We start from the raw sequence: 15103 nt of genomic DNA, 5'->3' as shown, positions 1-15103 counted from the left end.
TGATTCAACTTGTACTACATGAAACGCAAAACAGATTTTATATAATAGGAGATAAGCCAAAACAAGTTCTCGAAGAAGAAAGGATCAATGCAAACACTGAAGCAAAGGATCATGGCGGCTACACGTAGGCACCCCCAGGAGAGAGGATTCCATGGAGAGACTAGCCAGGAGGATTCTCTAGTTGTTAATCGAGGTGATGAGGGTTTATACTAAGAACTATCAAAAAAAAAAAAAAAAAAAAAAAAAACCCAAAGCATTTTATCTGATAATACTCAACAGTAAGCTAGAAAGCCCATTTGTGGGAAAAGAAGAGAAATATGAAACACTGAAGAACTGAAAATGACTCCAAGAATATACTTGGCTTTTCTGTCACCATTGTCTTCTTTTTAAAGATGCACTTGCTAAACAGCTTGCTACCTAAGTAACGTAATTCAGCAGGGCCAAATGCAGAGCTGAGTATGTGGTTTTCCCAGTTTAGATTAATACATGACATCAGTCTTTTCAGATGAGGCTCTGTAATAGCCGTGTTCTGCTAACACTGCAGAATAGTGGGACCTTTTGCATTTCTCCTTCAGAGATGATCTTTGAGAACATAACTCCAAAGCAGTCAGGATAACAGTTCTTTGAAATAAAAGAGCATGTTTTACAGTATTTTTAACTTGCTGGTTCAAAGGGCACCAGCTATAATCTTGCCAGACCTGACGTGATCGGCCAGGACAGATACCAGAGTCATCTTTCACAAACTCCGAGAATGTCAGTTACTAGAAGGGACTTTGGAGATAATCAGCTTTTTCACATTGTGGAAGAGGGAAATGAATTTACTTGACTTTTAAAAGGGTGATTTTGGTGATATTATTGAAATTGGAAGGCAATTATCTGCCAACTATGGCCTAGAGGCCAAAATCAGCTCGCTACTTGTTTCTGTAAATACTTATTGGAAAACCACCACACTCGTTCCTTTACACATTGCCTACAGTACACTTTCAAGCTATGATGGCAGAGTTGTGGTAAGAGACTGTATGGCTCTCAACACCTAAAAATTTTACCATCTGATCTTTTACAGAAAAAATTTGCTGATTCTTGTTTTAAAATACTACTCAGTATTCCATGTAGCTGTAGTCCCTCTCATTTAAATGCTTCTTATGATTGCTCTGGCTACTTTCAACCAAAATTTTACTTTTCACTGTGTGTTTTTTGCATCTGGGCTCAGTAGCGCTATTTTTAAATGCTCAAAAAGGACACTGGAAAGGTAAGTTTACCAACTAATTTTATGTCCTAAGGCTGATACAGATTTACACACAAAAACATACCATGGAATGACATCATAAATCCCCTGCTCCCCTCCCCATCCACAACCCACCATCTGCCACCAGGGCAAAGAAGTTCCACTGTCTGTCTCTCCCTGCTTTCATGCTACACTACTTACTTCTCTATTTTGTGGCTGCTTATGCCCCTCAAAGTTGCCTTTGACATAAAGTATAAAGACAAACATGGATAGGAAAATCAGGTGTATAAAGATGTTGGCTCTAAAGCCTCCTGGAACACCCTTCAAATACTTAGATACTACAATGGCATTTTTGTTTAAAAAAAAAGAAAAAAAAAAAAAAAACAGTGCAATGCTTATTTTGATGTCTTTATCTACTACAGGAAAACCTGCAGAGTAAAAAGGAAAAGGCATCAATTCAAGCTTCCTTAGATAGATTTTTAAAGAGATATGGGACAAAAAGACCCATCCAAAAGTACATTGCAATTTAATAAGGGGAAAATGTTTATAAAAGTTAACAGTATTTTTAGAAATTGAATTTATCATAGGCTAGATATTTTAAAGATGTTAAAATCCCCAAGTCAACATCAGTGACAAGAACTATTACATAATCTTATTATTTAAAATAATTAGAAACGTATACTTATATCTCCATATTTATGCTTTTGGACATAGAATATAATTACACAAAGGTTTTGATCACAAATTATGAAACTTTCTATCAGATTAAAAAATATTACTTTAAAATATACTTTTAAAGAAGAAATTGCACCAAAGAGTTGGGAATGTCAGTATTAAAGAAAAGTCAGGAAAAACAGGAGTCTCGTTTTTTCTTTTTAAAAAGTTATGGTATAAAAATCATAAACTTATCCTCTTAATAATTTTAAGTGTACAGTATAATATTGTAAACTAAATTCACATTGCTGTACAACAGATCCCTAGAACTTTTTCATCTTGTGTGACTGAAACCTACTGAACAACTCTGTTTCCTCCTCCTACCAGCCCCTGGCAACCACCACCCTATTTCCTGTTTCTATGAGTTTGATTAGTTTAGATACCTCATATAAATGGAATTATACAGTATTTGTCTTTTTCTGATTGGTTTATTTCACTTAGCATAATGTCCTAAAGGTTCATCCATGTTGCAGCATTTGATAGGATTTTCTTCTTTAACACTGAAGAATATCTCATGGTATGTATATGACACATTTTCTTAATCCATTCACCCACTGAGGGACAAGTTGTTTCTACCTCTGGGCTATTGTCAGTAATACTGCAATGAACATGGGTGTGCATATTGCTCTCCAAGACCCTGTTTTAGGGTCTTTTTTTGCTCTTGTTGCCAGTGATTTTGGTGTCATTTCCAAGAAATCACTGACCATTCCAATGTCATTAAGTTTTCCCCTATGATTTCTTCTAGTTCTACAGTTTCATATCTTTTGTTTAGGTCTTTAATCCATTTTCAGATAATTTTTGTATAGGTGTAAGGTAAGGGTCCATCTCCATTCTACCTCATATGAATATCCAGTTTTCCCAACATTATTTGTTGAAGAGACTATTCTTTCCCATTCTGTACTCTTGGCACCCTTGTCAAAGATCATTTGACTGTATATGCCAGGGTTTAACTTCTGGGACCTCTATTTAGGTCCATTTGGCTGCCTGTCTTTATGGCAGTATCATACTACAAAGCTACAGTAATCAAAACAGTATGTTTTGAAATCATGAAGTATGAGGACTCCAAATTTTCACTTCTTTCTCAATATTATATGGCTATTCTGGGTCCTTTGAGATTCATGTGAATTTTAGGATTTTTTTTTTTTTCCTGCCAAAAAAAAGAGAAAAAAAAAAGCCACTGGGATTTTATAGGTAGGGCATCAAATCTCTAGACTGCTCTGGGTAGTATGAAGATTTTAACAATATTAATTAAGTCTTTCAATTCATAAACACAGGATGTCTTTCCATTTATTTGTGTCTTCTTTAATTCCTTTCAGCAATGTTTTATAATTTTTGCGTATAAGTCTGTTATATATTTGGTTAAGTTTATTCCTAAGTAATTTATTCTTTTTGATGCTATTGTAAATGGGATTGTTTTCTTAATTTCCTTTTAGGATTGTTCATTATTAATATATAAGAATACAACTGATTTTTGAGTCCTGATTTTATGCCCAGCAACTTGGCTGAATTTATTTATTAGGTCTAGTGGGGGTTTTCTGGTATGTGGAATCTTCCAGGTTTTCTCAATGTAAGATCACATTATCTGAGAACAGAGATGATTTTACTTTCCCCTTTCCAATTTGGAGGCCTTTCATTTCTTTTACTTAATTGCTCTGGCTAAGACGTCTAGTACTATGTTAAACAGAAGTGGTATGTTAAGAGTGGGCATCTTTCCCTTGCTTCTGATCTTCGAGGAAAAACTTTTAGTTTGTAACTATTGAGAAGGATGTTAGCTGTGAGCTTTTTTATACGGTCTTATTATATAGAAATAATTTTTTTTTTTTACTCCTAGTTTCTTGAGTGTTTTGACCATGAAAAGGTATTGAATTTTGTCAAAAATTTTTCCTGCATTAATTGAGATGCTCTTGTGACTCTTGTTGTTTATTCTGTTAATGTGGTGTCTTACACTTACGGATTTTCATTTTGAAATATCCTTGTATCACATTTACACATAAAACACAAGTACATTGAGATAATAAATTTCCTTCCATCTTCTCCATCTATAATCTACTGTCTGCTACTTGTGCGAAGCCTGACTGTTTCTTGTCTTTGCTTTCATGTCAAATACTAACTGCCATCCTTACTCATCAAGGAACAAATTACACACATTTTTAAAATCACTCATCAGAAATCTAAGGTAGCCTACAGCAGAATCTCTTTTGATTTTGTGACTCACTATCCATAAAACTTGATTTTTTTAGACATTTTTAAAATTGAAGTATAGACAGTTTACAATGGGTCAATTTCTGGTGCACAACATAATGTTTCAGTCATACATATACATATATTCATTTTCATATTTTTTAAATTATAGGTTACTGTAAGATATTGAATGCAGGCAGAGATAGAGCATCGTATCTAGAAAGGATACAAGAAGGAGTAATGTTCAAAGGACTTTGCAGTAGAAAAATTAAGACTAAAAAAATGTCAGTGCTTAACTCAATTCCACAGGATTCTAGGTAAATTGCTGAAGGGCTACTAAAGATTACTGAATACTGTATCTTCTAGTTGTTCTCAGTCTAATAAGGAAAGACAAAAATTTCAGAAATAAACTATATTAAATGACAGTGAAACAGTAGCTAAATATATGCATAATATGCATATATTTAATAATATGTTATAATGATTCAGAAACAATGAAATCTGATTTGTGGGACTGAAGAAGGATTCAGAAAGTAGATAAGGCTGTGAAAGATGGAGCAGGATTTCAATGGAAGGAAAACAAAGAAGCACCTGTGTTTATTTTAAAAGGGCTAGACATAAACAAAAACAAAGAGCTCATGAAAAGCAAATATGCATATAAACAAGACTCAGATTTCTGTATGTGTTTGTTAATATTTTCACGTTGCTGAAATTTTACACTAAACTGGCACTACAGATGGTGAATTTTTGAAGTTTTCTCCTAAGTAACTGCTTAAGAGGAAAAGCTAAGTTGGGTTCACTCCAATATTGAATTTTCCCTTTTTCTTCAGTATTGCTTTGACAATTCTGGGCCTTCTGTGATTCCATATAAGTTTTAGGATTATCTGTTTTAGTTCTGTGAAAAGTGACCTGGGTAATTTGATAGAGATCGCATTCAATCTGTAGATTGCTTTGGGTATTATGGCCATTCTAACAATATTAATTCTTTCAACCCAAGAACACAGGATTATCTTTCCATTTCTTTAAGTCATCTTTAATTTCCTTAGTCAATGTTTTGTAGTTCTCTGCATATAAGTCTTTCACTTCCTTGGTCAGATTTATTCCTAAGTATTTTATTCTTTTGGATGCAACTTTAAAAGAGACTGTTTCTTTACTTTCTGATATTTCATTGTTAGTGTGAAGAAATGCACTGATTTCTGTATGTTAATCTTGTATCCTGTTACCTTGCTGAATTCTTGTATCAGCTCTAGTAATTTTTGTGTGAAGCCTTTAGACTATTTTCTACATAGAGTATCATTTCATCCACATATAATGACAAGTTTACCTCTTCTCTTCCAATTTGGATTTTTTTTTTCTTTACTAATAGCTATGGCTAGGACTTCCAGTACTATATTGAATAGAAGTGGTGAGAGTGGTCATCTTTGTCTTGTTCCAGATTTTAGTGGGAAGGCTTTCAACTTTTCACAGTTGAATATTATGCTGACTGTAGGTTTGTCATAAAAAGCTTTTAACAAAGGAGACAAGAACATACAATGGAGTAAAGGCAATCTCTTCAGCAAATGGTGTTGGGATAACAGGCCAGCTGTATGTAAATCAAGTTAGAATACTCTGGCACAACATACATAAAATAAACTCAAAATGGCTTAAAGACTTAAACATAAGACACTATAAACCTCTTAGAAGAAAACTTAGGCAAAACATTCTCTGACATAAATCTTAGCAAAGTTCTCTTAGAGCAGTCAACCCAGACAACAGAAATAAAAGCAAAAATAAACAAATGGAACCTAATTAAAATTATAAGCTTTTGCACAGCAAAGGAAACCATAAACAAAACAAAAAGACAGCCTACAGAATGGGATAAAATATTTGCAAAACATGAGACTGACAGGCTTAATTTCTAGAATATATAAACAGCTTATACAACTTAATAAGAAAAAAACAAACAACCCAATCTAAAAATGGGCAGAAGACATAAACAAGCAATTCTCTAGTGAAGACATACAAATGGCCAATAGGCACATGAAAAAATGCTCAATATTGCTAATTATCAGAGAAGCAAATCAAAACTACAATGAGGTATCACCTCACATCAGTCAAAATGACCATTATTCAAAACTCCACAAATGATAAATGCTGGAGAGGGTGTGGAAAAAAGAGAACCCTCCTACACTAGGGGTGGGAATGTAGTTTGGTGCAGCCAGTATGGAGATTCATCAAAAGACTAAAAATAGACTTACCACATGATCCAACAATCCCACTCCTGGGCATATATCCAGAGGGAACCTTAATTCAAAAAGATACATGCACCCCAATGTTCATAGAAGCACTATTTACAATAGCCAAGACATGAAAACAACCTAAATGTCCATCAGCAGATACTGGATAAAGAAAGCTTTGGTACATTTATACAATGGAATCCTACTCAGCTATAAAAAAAGAATAAAATAATGCCATTTGCAGCAGCATGGATTGACCTGAAGATTGTCATTCTAAGTGAAGTAAGCCAGAAAGAGAAAGAAAAATACCATATGGTATCACTTATATGTGGAAACTTAAAAAAAAAGGGGGGGGGTACTCATTTACAAAACAGAAACAGACTCACAGACATAGAAAATAAACTTATGGGTACCGGGGGTGGGGATGGGTGTGGGAAGGGGTAAATTGGGAGTTCAAGATCTGCAGATACTAACCACTATACATAAAATAGATAAACAACAATTTTATCCTGTATAGCACAGGAAACTATATTCAATATTTTCTAGTAACTTATGGTGAAATGGAATATGAAAATGAATATATGTATGTTCATGTATGACTAAAGCATTATGTTGTACACCAGAAACTGACATAACATTGTAAACTGACTATACTTCAATTAAAAAAAAATATATATATATATAATATTAATGCTTTATTTGGAGTTTTTTCTAGTATAATGTAAGTCTGTGTTAGAAACAATTAGAATCCTCTAGAAGCACAAGAATGTTGGGCCATAAACAGATACTCCCCCTAATTCAGATCATAATGAAACAGGTTCCCAATTACACTGAACGCTCCCAAGTCAAAGTAGAAAAAGAGATACATTAAAGTAAACTGACTTAAACATTTTCCTTTGGACAAATATGTTCAGGAAAGAGATAAGACTCATGCATGCAATAAAATTCTAGTTATCTAAAGGAAAACAAACAAACCCAGTTTCCATATGTCTTTAAGATTAACTTCAATAGTATTCTACCATGTAAACTTGCAGAATGGCTTCTCATTCAAACTTTGTTTGTTTTATATTTACTGGAGAATCTTCTTCCACTCTTACTACCCAGGGTCGTCTCTCTCTGTGCCACGACTGTGACACTGTCATCTGTGTGTATGATCTGCTGATAAAGCTCTCTGTTCTTCCCCATTCCCGACTCTCTCCATCCCAATCATCAGTGCCGCTGCTTCTGTGACATCTGACTCAAGTAATCTGAGAATAATGATTCATTTATTAACGTACTTTATTCTGCATATCCAATTGGCAATCCTTTTCCTTGTCTCTATCATTTAGCCTTACTGTTGGTGCTTTAAACCAAACTCTTAATCATTTTCTTTTGGACCAGTAAGAACTTTGTTTTTAAATAACAAACTCTAGCAAAAAAAAAAAAAAAAAGGAATCATCCTGCCTTACAGTTTGCCAGTTCATTAACTCTCAGTATTCAGACTTAAAATCCTTAAGCATCTTCCTTCCTCATTCAGCAAAAGATGACTTTTACCAATATCATCAATTCCAGATTAGTAATGTGTCCTCTATCTCTTCATGACCCATATAACTTCACTTTTACAAACAGTAAATAGTTCATTAACTGTTTATATAGATTTTTTTTTATTAAGTTATTATCTATGTGACCTTCTCACAACTATTCAAATGGAGTATTCCAAGTCTTTTATCTCAAACTCCCAAAAGGCACAGCCTAGTAGGCAAGTCACCTTGTACAACACCATGTGCAAACAGGCAATTAAAACTGTTTTCATTAAAGTGGTAGTTAAATGCCACCAACAAAAGAATTCAGAATACATGAGTATTCTTGTCAAGTTATTGTTGGTCATTTCTTACTGAATATTATTTTCATTTTATGACAGGAATACAAGCTCAGTGAGCAAGCAGAGAGACAAACGCCGTATGTAACTGGGATTTTCTTTTTCACTTTGGTTACACTTTATTCACTATACCTAAGAACAAAAACAACTGTATTAATCAAAAAAAGGCAGTTTTATTAAAACAACCGAACTCATAACCTTAAATGTAGACCATGGTGAGATAGCGATCCAAACAATGCAGATAGAATGACAAAAGGAAATGAGTTCCTTTAAATAATCCCTAAATTGCTAGAAATGGCTCCCAGAGCACATGTTAGCATTTAGTCTGAGTGTGGGATCAGGAGGAGAACGAGCTGGACCGCAGGCAGCGGCCAGCTCTAGTGTCTTACAGCAAGCACACTACAGGGCAGTGTACACAGGAGAAAGGTACCCTAACAATTTGCTGGATCTAATCTGACATGACACCTTCTGCCTTGAAACTATAACCTTTTAAGGGTTATAATTTTCTTGCCCAGCTACAGTGCCCTCCAGGCAGAATCTTCCCTAGGGGTTCTAACATTTACACAGATAAGTCTCCCTTCTACAACCAGGACACTGTTTATCTGACTTCCATTTATACAAAAAGAGGAAATATTTTATTAAATGCAAGGAAAAAGTGAGAAAAAACCTAAAATTACTACTACTGTGTCTTGCAATTCATTCACTCAGGAAATATGGGGTAAAACCACACCAAAACACACTCAAGACTTATGATGAAAGACTACTTTTCGTTCCATGCTCTAGAGCGCCAACCTGGAGTCACCATATGTCAAAAACCCTTCAACAACTTCCTACTCTCCATTTTCCCAGACAGAGGAAAGTGTTGTTGTTGTTGTTTTTAAATATACATCATCTTTCATAGAAGCTTTTCTTCACTTTCAAGGACTATTTCTTCTCTCTTCCCTTCTCCTCTGGTGTAGCAATGGTTAGGATGCTTCTATAATCACAGCATCTTATTTAATTGATTTTGAATAGGTCTATGTTATTCAACTAAGATAAAACAGGTTTTGGTAAATATGTAGTCTTCTTTCACTACTACCAGAAAAAACCAGAAAAGGCTATTTTATACAAATTTATCTTTAAAAGCCGCCCATCATTCACTCAGTCTGGTATTCAAGTTGGTGGCTGTGGCAAGATTTAAGATACCAAATACAGTCAGGACATTCTATGTCTATCTGTTGGTGGCAATATTTTCCAGATGTAAACTTCTATAGGCCATCTACTAAAGAACTTATGATCTTTTTATATTCCTAGAGAGTATGTCCAGCATGTAAGAGTGACTTGGTAAATATTTACTGAGTGTACACCTAGTTTCTACAACAGTTTTCTACGCTAAAGCAGTTTATCACCTTCTTCCTCTCATTGCTTAGATGACGGGAAAGGAGAGGACTCAGTAAACACACTCAATCAAAGGCACACTCAACTTTCCTGAGGGAAGCCCAAGAGCAAAGGACCTGAGTGCGACCTAGCTTGATTCTCCAGACCTACCCTAGTTGACTCAGAAAAAGAAGAAAATGGAAGTCAGACAGTGACTACTTTTAAAAAGATGTACCTAGAGCTGGCTATGTATAAATAATGCACCATTAAGTAAGTCATGCAGATTTTAATCACCTTCTTGACATAAGGAGTCAAAAAAAAAAAGTTCTGGTTAGTAATGAACTAATAAACCACCAGCTTCTCCATAAGCATTATTTTCAAGATCATCACTGCCGTGATACTTTGTAGATTCCATGGACATATACTTGAATCCATTAATGCTGTATAATATGAAGTAAAGAGGGATGTCACTAGTAGTATATGTCTTCATTTTTGCTCCTTTATTATTCTTACACTCTGGGTGCTCTTCTCATAGATGGTGAACCACTTTGAAGCACTCCCAGATAACTCTTGGGCTCAGCCTTGAATTTTTACAACACCTTGGGGGCACTGGTGATAGCTAATACCAGTGATTGCTAGTGTAATTCATACTCTTTTGATTTACAGACTTATACTAAATAACCTCTCTGAGTCATAAGTTCCTCCTCTTTAAAACAGAAACTACAGTAACACTTAAGTATTATGTAGGGTAAAACAAAGTAGATTTATTCATGATTATGACAAACTAACCCAATAATATGTTTGAAGTCCTTTATAAAATAAAGTCTTCTTGCCGAATTTGAAGAAGTTAAAAAATTGTATTAGTAATGTAATATCCATTCCTTTGCCATTATTCTTATATTTCTGTTTGGCTGTCATTACAGAGCCAAATGATATAGAGAGTGGTTGCTGGCTATGGATGAAAGAAAGTCAAGTAAGTAGATTAATGACAAGACAGTAAAAACCAGATGAAAGGGAAAGGAGTATGCATAATGAAAACGGGCCCTTTGGCTGTCTAGAAAAGGCCAGGAAACCAGGAGTATTGCGCTGATGAGTGGCCCAGAGTAAGTGGTCTGCTTCTACTAGGTTTAAGGACAGTTTCCAAAAGGCCTTGCATTGTAAGTGATCCATAACAAACTGATATTATCTTTTTATATGAGTGGTAAATAGGGAGAATATTGTTGAAAAATTAAATTCCACAGTTCACTGATGTAACAAAAGACTGTTTCACCTTAAGATTTTTTTTTAAGGATTTCTAGTTAAGTGGCCAGACTAGACTGGATTTAGGAGCTAATTTATATAGTAAGGGGAAATAAAAATGGTGTGAATATCTCAACAAATTCCATTACAATTAAATCTGTGCTTTAAATACAATTTCTCCTGGAACAGCCCACTGTGACACCTGACTCTCTCATAGATTGATTCAGAAACATTTCTACCCCAAAAAGTCTCAACTTCTTTTACTTTAGAACTACTGTTAAAATCTCGCACTATGTGGTTCTATTATTGCTTTTAATAATGTATTAAACTGGTATTAAAGGCAGTGTATAAAAGGCCAACAGGTATATGAAAAGGTGCTCAACATCACTAATCATTAGGGAAATGCAAAGCCAGAGAAGGTAGCTGATATTAAGGACAGTGACTAAAAGGTAGACATATTTAAAAGAGGTGAAGGATCATTAATTATAATCAAGTGCAGTTTACACCTAGGATGCAAGGATGGTTCAACATATGAAAATCAATGTGATACCTCACATTAATAGAATGAAAAAAACATCATATAATCATCTAAATAGACATAGAAAATGTATTTGACAGAATTCAACATCCATTCTTAAAAACACTTAACAATATTGTGTGAAAGGAATATCTTTAACATAATAAAGGCCATATATGGTAAGCCCACATATAAGTATGTTATACTTAATTTTGAAAGGCTGAAAGTTTTTCCTCCAAGATCAGAACAAGCCAGGAGTGCTCATTCTCCTCACTTTTATTCAACATAATACCGGAAGTCTGCCAGACCAATCAGGCAAGGAAAAATAAAAAAGGTATCAGAATTGAAAAGGAAGAAGCAAAAGTGCTCCATTTGCAGATGACATGATTATATATATATAATCCTAGGCTCAAACCAAAAACACTGTTATATCTAGTAAATGAATTCAGTAACATTACAGTATACAAAAATTAACATACAAAAATTAGTAGCATTACTATACACAAATGACTTACCTGAAAGAGAAATAAAATGAACTCGCTCATAACAGCATCAAAAACAATGAGATACTGAAGAATAAACTTAACCAAGGAGATCAAAGATCTCTACACTGAAAACTACAAGACACTGATGAAACAAACTGAAGAAGACACAATAAATGGAGAGATATCCCATGTTCATGGACTGGAAGAATTGTTCAAATATCCATACTACCCAAAGCAATCTGTAGATTTAAAGCAATTCCTATTAAGACTCCTATGGCATTTTTTATAAAAGTAGGAAAAGCACTCCTAAAATTTATATGTAACATCAGAAGACCCCAAATAGCCAAAGCAATCTTGAGAAAAAAGAGCAAAGCAGGAGGCATCATACTTTCTTATTTCAAGCTATACTTATCAGAATAGCATTCTACTAGTATAAAAACTAACAAATAGATCAACAGAACAGCATAGAGAGCCCAGAAAGAAACCCAAGCATATGCAGTCAACTAGTATTTGACAAAAGAGCCAAGAATATTCAATGGAGAAAAGGCAGTCTCTTCAATAAATGGTGCTAGGAAAACTGGATATTCACATGTAAAATAATGAAAATAGACCCTTATCTTACAACACTCACAAAAATTAACTCAAAATGGATAAATACTTAAATTTAAGACCTGAAACCATGAAACTACTTAGAGGAAAACAGGAATAAAGCTCCTTGATGTGGGTCTTGGAAATGATTTTTTAGGTCTGACACCTAAAGTACAAGCAACAAGATCAAAAATAAACAAGTGGGACCACATCACATGAAAAATCTTTTGCAGAGCAAAATAAACCATCAACAAAGTGAAAAGGAAACCTACAGAATGAAAATATATTTGCTAACCATATATCTGATAAGGAGTTAATACCCAAAATATATAAGGAATTCATACAACTCAATAGTAAAACCCCACAAATAACCCAATTAAAAAATCTGCAAAGGATCTGCCTAACTAGACATTTCTTCAAAGAAGATATAAAAAAGGCCAACTGGTACATGAAAAGGTGCCCTACTTCAGGATGACACCTGCACCCAATGTTCATAGCAGCACTATTTACAATAGCCAAGACATGGAAACAGCCTAAATGTCCCTCAACAGGTGACTAGATAAAGAAGAGGTGGTATATTTATACAATGGAATACTACTCAGCCATAAAAACCAACAACATAACACCATTTGCAGCAACATGGATGCTCCTGGAGAATGTCATTCTAAGTGAAGTAAGCCAGAAAGAGAAAGAAAAATGCCATATGAGATCGCTCATATGTGGAATCTAAAAAAAAAAAAAAAAAAAACCAGACATAAATACAAAACAGAAGCAGACTCATAGATACAGAATACAGACTTGTGGTTGCCAAGGGGGTGGGGGGTGGGAAGAGATAGACTGGGACTTCAAAATTGTAGAATAGATATACTGTATAAGATAAGATATAGATGTAGAAAGATTATACTGTATAGCACAGGGAAATATATACAAGATCATGTGGTAGCTCACAGAGAAAGGAATGTGACAATGAATATATATATGTTCAAGTATAATTGAAAAATTGTGCTCTACACTGGAGTTTGACACAACATTGTAAAATGATTATAAATCAATAAAAATTTTTTAAAAAAAAAAAGGTGCTCAACATCACTAGTCATTAGGGAAATGCAAATCACAACTACAATGAGACACTGTGTTATATCTGTTAGAATGACCATCATCAAAAAGATAAAAAAAGTAACAAATGCTGGCAAGGATGGGGAGAAAAGGAACCTCTATGCACTGTGAGTGGGAATGTAAACTGGTACAGTCACTATGGAAAACACCACGGAGGATCCTAAAAAAATTAGAAACGGAACTACCTTATGATCCAGCAATTCCCCTTCTGGGGATATACCCAAAGGAAACAAGAGCACTAACTTGAAAAGATATCTGCATCTCCATGTTTATAGCAGCATTACTTACAATAGCCAAGATATGGAAATAACCTAAGTGTCCATCAATGGATGAATGAATAAAGTTGTGTGTGTGTGTGTGTACATGCACAATGGAGTATTATTCAGCCATTTAAAAACAAGGAAATCCCACCATTTGTGGCAATATGGATGGACCTTGAAAGCAAGACAAATACTGTATGTTCTCACTTACATGTGGAATCTTAAAAAAATAAACAAAGAAGTCATGGGGGAAAAAAATCAGATTTAAAGCTACCAGAGGCCAGGGATACGGGGAAAGAGAATTTGAAGAAGGTGGTCAAAAGATACAAACTTCAAGTTTTAAGATTACGGATGTAATGTACAACATGATGACTGTAGCTAACACAGCTGAGTGATATAAGGGAAAGTTTTTAAGAGAGTTAATCCTTAGAGTTCTCATCAAAAGGAAAAACCTTTTCCTTCTTTTCTTTTTATTACATGTATATGAGAGGATAGATGTTCGCTAAACCTATTATGGGAATCATTTCACAGTATACATAAATCAAACCATCATGTCGTAGGCCTTAAACTTATACAGTGATACATGCCAATTATTTCTTAGTAAAAAAGCAGGGCAGGGGCAGCAAGATTACGCCAAGAGAAATGAGAGATGATGAGTGATGAGAGACGAGAGACAGAATGAATGATTCAGGAGGGGAGCATATAGAGGAGACACAGGAAACATTAGAAAACTAACCACATATGCAGAATTTTGATGCTTAAAACACTGATTTTCATTAAAATAGCAATACCTGTTTCAGATAAAAATTAAATTTGGTATACGGTGTATCATTATCTATATAGAATACTAAGAGCAAGATGTCAATTCTCTGATTTTGTCTCTGTTTATAGTTCGAGAATCATCAGGTGTTTTTTAAATGAAGTTCGGTCTTATTAGTGAATACTAGGCACAGTAAATTAAGATTTACTCACGTTTCACATCACTTAATCTGTAACATACTGTATCTGAAAAATGGTTTGTCAATGAATCCAATTTATACTCATCAAAAGACCACACAAACTCCATGGGTTAATTTATGATCAGCCACTGTAAAAAGTTATACAAGCACATTCTTGGAATTATTCAATAGTTTAAACTTACACTGGCCTATGGATTATACAAAACAACTTAAATGTCCAATCTACAATGAAAATTTTAGCTGTCTTAAAAATGAAGCAAAACAGGCCAAATATTTAATTCAATGCATTTAACATCTTTTATTTCCTTAACAACTTAGACATTATTCGAATAGAAAAACCCATAAGCTGATCTTTATGAAATGGATAACACACACACCTCAACATTGTC

At 34.3% G+C, this 15103-nt stretch overlaps 1 protein-coding gene across 9 annotated transcripts in view; it reads right to left on the bottom strand.

The window, feature by feature from the left end:
• FER (FER tyrosine kinase) overlaps positions 1–15103 on the bottom strand; it is a 367832-nt gene that overhangs the window by 98255 nt on the left and 254474 nt on the right. The window lies entirely within an intron of this gene.

This window comes from Camelus ferus, chromosome 3 (genome assembly GCF_009834535.1).
Source record: "Camelus ferus isolate YT-003-E chromosome 3, BCGSAC_Cfer_1.0, whole genome shotgun sequence".
In the NCBI taxonomy this organism is placed as follows: domain Eukaryota; kingdom Metazoa; phylum Chordata; class Mammalia; order Artiodactyla; family Camelidae; genus Camelus; species Camelus ferus.
This window is presented reverse-complemented; position numbering and strand designations above follow the sequence as displayed.